Here is a 9,192-nt window from a genome sequence, read left to right as displayed (position 1 = left end):
AGATAATACCACTTCAGATCAACAGAAAGTTTGCCTCAGTGTTTAACAGGTTTCAATTTCACTGAAATTGAAAGGATGTAATATCTTTATTTTGACAGTTACATAACATTAGAAGAAGGAATAAATTGAATAAAACATACTTTATTTTAAAGTATTTAAATATCAGAAATGAGTTGTTCCAAACAAGTGCTCCTCAGATACATTTGCAATTAGTTAGCACATTTTCTATGGTGATGACATATGCATCAGTCTCAGTTTCCAAGGCTGCCTCTGATTGGCTTCACCCTAGCAAGGGGAAGGATTTATGGCCATAGTGGCAAGCACCTCTTTTGGGTGCTCATTACCTAGTTGATAGCACCTGAGCAGGAGAAGTAACTGCAGACCTTGATACTGGTTGGTCTAGAGGGAGAACTGCAAAGGATCTCTGCTTCCCTTTAAACAGAAGGTAGTGAAAGAGTCAAGAAATCTATGTTTGTTTCTGTGGGATAACAATGTGTAGTATAAATAGTACCTGTCAACTTTTAGAGGTGGTGTGTTTAACTCTAAAATGTTGTCCCCTATGGGAAAATATGCTTGATATTGTTAGTGGGTGGAAGTGATTTGTTATGACTAGAATGTGGTCACAGTGGTATAAATCAAAGGTAACTTGGTAGAATATAAGTGTTTTTTTGTTGTTGTTTTTTTTTTTTTTTTCCACTGTAGAGTTTTAATTTACTGCTGGTGTGCTGCTAATAATTGGTTATTGTCCTTTTGCATTTTCCAGTACATGATGGGGGAAAATGTGGGACGCAGTGTCTGTTTAGGAAAATAAACTTCTTGTTCTACATCAAAGCTCTGTTAGCTTTTGTGGAAATCAGGAACGTATCCTCATTCTGTGATTTTAAGTTTTCAACTTAAAAACTCAAAACCTCAGGATTTGATTGGAAGTTGAATTGCACACAAAGTGGTGGGTTAGATGAGAGCAGTCCCTTTGCTTAGATAGCGTTAGAGGAAGGGATTAGGTGAGCAAGGTTTTGATTAGATTCCTGTTATTCTGCCTGGTTTGTCATGCCAGATGAGCAATAGGGGTCCATAAAGCAGTGGCTTTTGTGGCTGAAAGCTCTTTTTGGTGTAAGGTCAGCTTGTGCCAAGTTGTTATCAAACTATAGTTAATACCTCAGCTAAAATCAGCTTTGCAATCAGAACATAAGTCAGCTGAGTAACTGTTCTAATATGTATATGGTTCATCTGGATTCTCCATATAAATGCTCAAACACTTTTGTTTTTAAAGACCTTCTGTAGAATAGACTAATTTTAACAAAGTATCTTCTCTTTTAATCGATCTTAAAATGAATCTGTTTATGTGATTTGCGTGTGTGAGAGAAACGTATATAAGATATGTTTCACAAATTTCATCAAATATGATTTGTTTCTACTTCTGTATGGCAAAAATAAATATTTGTCAATAGAAGAATAATACTTGGCTGATAAAGAATACTGTCTCATTAGAGATAGGCCTTCTAATTTAATGTGCGTAGGAAGTGAAAAGAAGCTCTGTTTCTCCAGTAATAATGGCAGTTGTGATGTAGTGTGTATAATACAGATTCTTCTCTTTATTCAATGCCAGACATATATAAAATCTCTGCCAATTTTCTATTGTCTAACTCTGCATCTGCTGAGCTGTAATATTGTATATACAAAACTTACAGTGCTACTTTGCTTTTATTGCTCTGCCTGACAGAAACTCTTTTTATGTTATTAATTCCAACACAGAACACCAGGAAAAACATACACTTACCACGTGATCGTAGTACAAACAAGTTCCTACATAGAAGGAAACATTGCCAAAGCTGCTGAAACATGAATATTTTATTAGTGTTCCCACTTACTTATGACTATTTTACAGCAGTCATAAAACAGATATTAATCAGAAAAAAATGTTAATTAGAAAAAATCGGTTTAACACTAAACATCTTCCAAATCTGCCCTATTGAAAGGCAATATATAGTTAATTGCTTTCAGACCTGAACATTTAAGGAAATACAGCTTTCTGAAACTGCCAGAGACCTGAAAAGTAGGAAACACGAAGGAGTGGCAGAACTACAATTTCTTGACAATACTGGCTCTTTATGTGAAACTCCCAAGATTTTTAAAGAGCATAAAATTCGCATGAAGATTCTGGAATGCAAAGTGATTTGTAAAGAGAAAAGAGGAAAGTAACAAAATTCAAGCACAAATAGAGACTGGGCAAAGAGTGGATTGAGAGCACCCCTGAGGGAAAGGACCTGGGGGCATTGGTTGATGAGAAGCTCAAACTGAGCCAGCAATGTGTGCTTGCAGCCCAGAAAGCCAACAGCATCCTGGGCTGCATCCAAAGCATTGTGGGCAGCAGGGCAAGGGAGGGGATTCTCCCCCTCTGCTCTGCTCTCATGAGACCTGACCTGGAGCACTGCACACAACTCTGGGGTTCCCAGCACAAGAAGGGCATGGAAGTATTAAAATGAGTCCAGAGGAGGCCACAAAGATGCTCAGAGGGCTGGAGCATCTCTTACAAAGACAGGCTGAGGGAGTTGGGGCTGGTCAGCCTGCAGAAGAGAAGGCTCTGGGAAGACCTCAGAGCAGCATTCCTGTACCTGAAAGGGGCCTACAGGAAAGCTGGGGAGGGCTGCTTTGTCAGTAGGTGTAGGGATAGGACAAGGAGTAATGGCTTTAAACTTAGAGGGTAGGTTTATATTATATGTAAGGAAGAAATTCTTTACTATAAGGGCAGTGAGGTCCTGGCCCAGGCTGCCCAGACAAGCTGTGGAAACCCCATCCCTGGAAATGCCCAAGGCCAGGCCAGACAGGGATTTGAGCAGCTTGGGCTGGTGAGAGGGTCCCTGCCCATGGCAGGGGGTTGGAATTAGATGACCTTTAAGGTTCCTTCCTACCCAAACCATTCTGTGATTCTATGAACAGAACTTAGCCTGTTTAATGTGTGATGCAAGAAGTAGTGTTTGCTTTCAAAACAATATAAAAAGATGTAAATTCTGTTTAGTGTGCTGAAATTCTGGGTCATGCAATAACCACATCTTTAAAAATGTTTTATCATTTTTCCCTGTATTTTCTCTCTTCCCTTACTTTCTTTATATTGTGTGATAAAATTAATACTGCAGGACTCTTCTGTTCTTTGTGTAAAACAATCTCCATAAGAAATTCTGTGAATAGTTCTATTAGGAAAATAAAGATCTGTGTAAGAAGCAGCTTTTTTTAACTAGGTTAATTTTGACATCTACAGTATTCATAGATGGTGCACACACTTTCTTTGAAAGGATTTTATAAATCTGTTTGTACCTTTGGTTCCTTCAACCTGTTTAGCTAGGGGTTTTCTTTTACATTAAAATTAAGAAAAAAGTGTTGCTTTCTATCTGAAGTTTGGGATGCTATTTTTTCTGTTAAAATTACAGCATCTTATGTCAAAGAGTGTTGGATAGACTGAAGAGCCTGATTTAAAAAAAAAAAAAAAATCATCTACCTATAAACCATTTGTCTTCGTAGGTGTGGACAATTGTCTGTGCTCCAAACCAGCTGGATACAAGCCACTTCTTGTTCAAAAGCCATGTGGAAGAATTACTGGACTATGAGCTGAAGCTACTCTGTCCTGCCTCTTAGTTCCATTAAGGTAAATGGATCTTTGTTAATTTATCTTTGTTGGCTTTTTTTGGGGATACAAAGTGCTTGAAAAACTGCTCCTTAAAGTATAATACCACATTTTTACTTCATTTACTTCGTTGATCAAGATAGAAAATCACCTCAAAATTCAGAAGTCAGATGCACCTAAATACTGACTTTTGCAGTCGATAACTTAAAAGTTGACAAGTTTGTGAAACACAAGCTGCTTTTTAGTCAAAAATGTCAAGACCTTAATGCTCATATCTGTTTGATAAATGTGCATATGCTCACAAGAACTGGTCCTGATACTTTTTGCAGGTTTCAGCAGAGTAACCTGCAACCTGTAACTTCAGAGGGAACGGGGAGTTATAACTTTCTTTGAAAAAGAGATTATTTTAAGTCCTTAAAATTTTCTTCTCAAATCAAATCTGTGTAAGAGGAGTCGTAGCCAACACAAAACTTCATTATGCAAGCATGGCATAAAATCACTTTAAAGGATCATTATCATTAATAGTAAGGATAGCTTGGCAAGAAAATTGTCTGACAATCACAGAATTGGGTCAATTTGAACTGTTGCAGATTTGTTGATTTCCACATCTGTTTCTGTCTGCAAAAGGGGAAAAGAAATGTTTTTCTTGTGTGAAATTATATTTTTGTTATATGTTGGGTTTATGTTTACATGAACTACTATATTACATTACTACTACTACTACATGGCTACAACATTAATAACAGCAATGATGTGATAATGATAGGAAACTTTCATAATGGTTTCAAAACATTTGTTTTGTAATATGTCTCTGTGAGTATTCGTTCATTTCACTTATGCTAGGCAAGCAAAAGGCAAGAGGAAAAGACAAAACAACTGGTTACACTGCAGAGTTTTGTGTTGCTATCCCCCTTTTCAATAATTAATTTTCCTGTTCTGTCATGATTCAAAAACAATTAAAGAATAAGACAGTAGAGACAACAAGACAGTAAAGAAAAGTTGTAAACCTGTAAATGTAGCTTCAAAAATGTTTGAGTCAAAATTTGATAGGTGTTCATTTTCTGTTTTTAAAATGTGGTAGCAAGTTGCATTAATATAGCTAAGCTATGACAAACGTGCTTGAAAATAGTATACCAATATTAAAGGGCACGCTGTTTTGACCCCTTAGAACCCTTGGCTGCATGTGAGGTGGGCAAGTTGGTGGAAATTTTGATTCAGATCTGTGCTGGAAACCCTTGTGCAGATTTTCTGGGTTAATGTGTATAAATGTGGATTTTTAACTGCACAAATGCATTGGTAAGCATTTCCACATAACATTTTGGTCTGGGTTGTAAGTAATCACAGAGGCTCCAACTTGGAGTATTTGATTCCATTTTGGCAATATTTGTCCAAGGACTTGCCTCAGATCTTAAGATGCTTAAGAATGAGCAGCTTCAAAGAATTTTATGACAAAAGAAAACATGAATGTAAGTTCATACATAAAAAAATATATATAAAAATGTCCGAATTCATATAAAATAAAATGTTTGACTAACATTGTAAGAAAACAATGTATATTAAAAAAATAATTGATTTTAGCTGAACAGTCAGTTCTGTTTTAACTGTAAATAGGACAAACTTCAAGAGTTATAATGCTGAAAAAAATGTTAATATTGGTGACATAACCTGAAAATTTCCTTAACTCATAACATCTGATATCAAATTGGAAGCACTATGTTATTATTTACAAAGTAGTTTTAGTGACTCATTAGGTCACTGGAAAAAAGCAAGGTCCGTGTAAAATACATTTAAGGTAGACAGAAATCTCAAAGTCGTAAATAATTTGAAGCCTGCCTTTAGAAAAAGGAATCTCACAAAACAAACTAGTGACCACAATGTATTTTGCTATACAGAGTTATATAACACGTAAAAACCAACATCCCTTAATTAAAAAATGATGCTTAAATCAAATTGTCTTCTGATGGATGTCTAAATTACCATCTTTTATTCGGTGAGGTTATTGGCTCTTGTCCTAAGGTATTTGTCTCTATATTTAAGAAGTAGAGGTGCATAGTGGTGCATAAAGCTAGATAATGCTAATAGAAATATTTCCTATTCATTTAAGCAAAGACTAGAGTTAAATCTTACTTTATTGTGTGACTTGCTTTGTATGTAGTCATGAGTTTATGAATCTTTGCATGGTTGAATGTGTATATGTATAATACAAATAGGTTTATGTTAGTAAATGCACATTTATGTATGATACATTTTTTCATATTCATTCAGTAAGCGTGAACTTGCCTTTCCTATGATACTGCAGAAACTTATACATGCTTATTCATATTAAAAATTAAAACAAATAGTTCAAACCTTTGTTTAATATTCTCTAGAATTAATCTAATTCCTTTTGCAACCAATATACACTGTGTAGTATCAAATATGTCTTTTTTTGTTTTCAGTCTGCAACATGCTGATTCCCCTGCTTGCTCTGGCTTCTTCTTTTGTAAGAAAGAATAATTAATAGTTCTGTTTATCTTCTTGCACATAACTAAACACTTTATCTTCAGAGCTTTTTTGCATTTTCATATGTGCAAGGTCTAGTGAATGGAAGGCCTTGCCATAATAGGAGCAGGGAGAATGAAACTTTTGGTGCTGGTTAGAAGCATTATTCTGGTTAGAAGAAATATTCTTGTTGCTAGGCTGCTCTTATCACCTAAGGTCTGTCATTTTAGGCCTGTACCTGAATTCATGTGATGTTTAAACCTCTGGCTCTGGGGATACCTTTAGCCACAAACTGACAGAATGACCAGAAATGGCTTTGTGGTTCTCTTTCATTTTTCTTTATGGTTGTACTCTGGTCATGTGTATCCCCTGAACTCCTGATCTTGATGTCTGCTCCTCTGATGATATATAGTTGCAACATGTCATCACTGTGCTGTGAGAACCTATTATACTGCTATACATCATTAGAGACCCTTCTCTCTCAAGACAGGTTACTATTATATATCATTAAAATGATGGCTGGTAAGAACAGGCATCCCTGAGAGGGAATCTTAAAATTTTATATGGGGAAAAAATTCTAGTTTATAGGTGAGTTGAATAAAAATCGGATACAATAGGTGAGAGTTGTAATATAAATAATATTAAAAATTAAATATTATTTGTAATATAAATTATGTATCTAGAAAAAGTTTCTAGTCATAAAAACAAACTCATGCACTGCAGAAGACACTTATAACTGAGGTTTTTATGCATAAGACCTACTGCACTCTGCTATAACTCACTGAGATATGACAGGTATGACCAGTTTCTGCAGAACCAAGTCTAGGAAGCCTTTTGAAATTAAAGGGGGCTATAGAAGTTTTCAGAATCTAAGTGATAAATACAAAATTCATGGTATGGATCTGTCTACAATGCCATACTAAAGCTGTATAACTTTCCCGGTGTCTCAGAAGCGATCACTTCAGTGATGACAAGTTTGAGAAGGGGAGTACCGAGTAGAAGCTGTGGCTTCTGTTCATAAGAGTTTCCAAACATATGGAAACTGTAAGCAACTGTGCAAATTCTACAGGCACATACAATTTCCATTGAAGTTGCCAGGAATTAACTGAATATATCCAGGAATAGCGTTTGATTCAGAATGTTTGCTATAACCTTGTTATCATAGCAGCCTTGGTCAATATGTCTTAGCAAGGATTCTGCATATACATACCATTAGCACTTCTTTCTAATGCAAATACATTTCTCCTTTGTAACGTAAAAATGTATTTATCCTCAAAAATAATAAAAACTAGGATTATATGTATCTAAGTGAAGATCTTGAATGGAATGTTTTATCTCTTTCACTCCAGCATGCTGCAGTGAATTAAGTTTCTGAAATCTGCCTGTCCTTTCCTTCTCAGTATGGCCCATAAAAAGGCCTTTTTCTCTGTAATTGCAACTGAAAAGTTGAGTTACAAACCAAATGGCTTAAAAAAAAAAAGACTGCAACTCCATAACATTAAAAGCTATCCTTAGAGGTTTTTATTATTTTATATCTACTAAAACATTAAACCTCATCACTTTCCTACTATCTGTATTAGAATTAGATATTGGTGTATCTCCTGCTTGTTTGGTGTGATACTATAGTGCATAACAGAGACATTATGGAATAGTGATTATTTTTTGGCTTCTGTGCATGCTTTTACAATGATGTTGGTAGTATTTCTAATCTTAAACCAAAGTAAACATTCATGTGCATACATAATGTTGACAAGTGTGTTATAAGTAAAACAGTATAGACTCTTCTGTCAGATTTGTTTTATATTTCTTGTTTTAGATTTTCTTTAATCCATTTTCCACCTTTCTAGAATATTTCCAGACTTTTTTAATTATATATTTTTAAAATTTTGATTCTTTTTAAAAAGAACAATAGCTTTAGTTGGGTGATTTGCTTACTATTGGGGATTTGTTCCTGACTTACAGAACCGATGCTAAGAATTGGAAGGGAAAAACCTACCAAGGTAAAGGAAGTTGAGGAAAAAAACATTGTTAGAAATTGAATTTTGCATATTAAAATACTCAAAACATTTCTAAAAATAAAATTCTGCATATCTGACATCCTATCTCTGGAAAGTGCTAGGTGCAGATAATATCTAGAAAAAGCAGTATATTTATTTTAATGCTGACTGAAACAGTAGATAAGTTGGAGAAAGATATACAAGAAAAGGGCATATTCTAGATGCCTGAAGAAGCATACTCAGTAGTGGTGTTTAATACAGCTTTGCAGAATATTGTCATAATATGGTAGTGTCTCTTCATCTACTGCATAATTCCTCTGATAGTACTGATCATCTGAATGGCTTTATTGTTATAAACCAATAAACACAGAAAAGCTCAGACAAATGGAAAACCAACCATGTCAGACAAAAGCATACCTTTTGTTTCAATTTCACTCCTAGATTAACTGAGAAGTACGTTATTTGGCAAGCTTGGAATCTTCTGGACTTGTATTTTGTTCTTTGATAAGTTTTGGAGCTTTGGTTAGTTCATTATTTTCACTCTTTTTTTGAGATTACTCTATGCAACTTCTGTCTCTGTTCAAATATTTTATATATTCAGCATAAAATTGGTTTTTCTCTGTCTGGTACAACAGCCAATAAATCATTTCAAATGTGGATGAGCAAGTGAAAGAGCTAAGACCTGTGCATAAAATCTTGTTTTGCCTTGTCTTTCCTTTGTGTGTGCATTTGAGTGTCTTCATAATCCTCATCTCAACTTCTTGATTAGTCACGAAATTTATTAAAGTTATATGCTAAACAGAAAAATTGGAAATGACTTTTTAAATAAGGTAGGGATATTTAAATGAAATATGAAAGTCATGAAATGGAAGGCAATGCTTTCTGCTGTCTTTTTAATTAAAAGAATAAAAGACTGAAGTACTGTTGCCAGAAATAAATGCCTGTATATTAAACCAACTAGGTGTCTGCTGACCTTAGAAATGAGACTTACAGAGATACAGCCAAAGAGCAGAAGTTGGGGAATAATTGCAAAGCTGAGAAATTTGATGTCTGGTGGGGATGCATTTTCAAAAAGGAACAGGAAGCTGTCCCAAG

The 9,192-nt window shown here is 35.0% G+C and overlaps 1 long non-coding RNA gene across 1 annotated transcript; it reads left to right on the top strand.

Moving 5' to 3' along the window:
* Positions 1–264: 264 nt before the first annotated feature.
* Positions 265–4,034, top strand: LOC121077382. Its single transcript, XR_005824007.1, has 3 exons — positions 265–445; positions 3,517–3,640; positions 3,949–4,034. It is a non-coding gene; the product is annotated as an uncharacterized LOC121077382 (long non-coding RNA).
* Positions 4,035–9,192: the final 5,158 nt, after the last annotated feature.

This window comes from Cygnus olor, chromosome 13 (genome assembly GCF_009769625.2).
Source record: "Cygnus olor isolate bCygOlo1 chromosome 13, bCygOlo1.pri.v2, whole genome shotgun sequence".
NCBI lineage: Eukaryota > Metazoa > Chordata > Aves > Anseriformes > Anatidae > Cygnus > Cygnus olor.
Note: the sequence above shows the minus strand (reverse complement) of the source record. Positions and strands in the feature narration are given on the sequence as shown.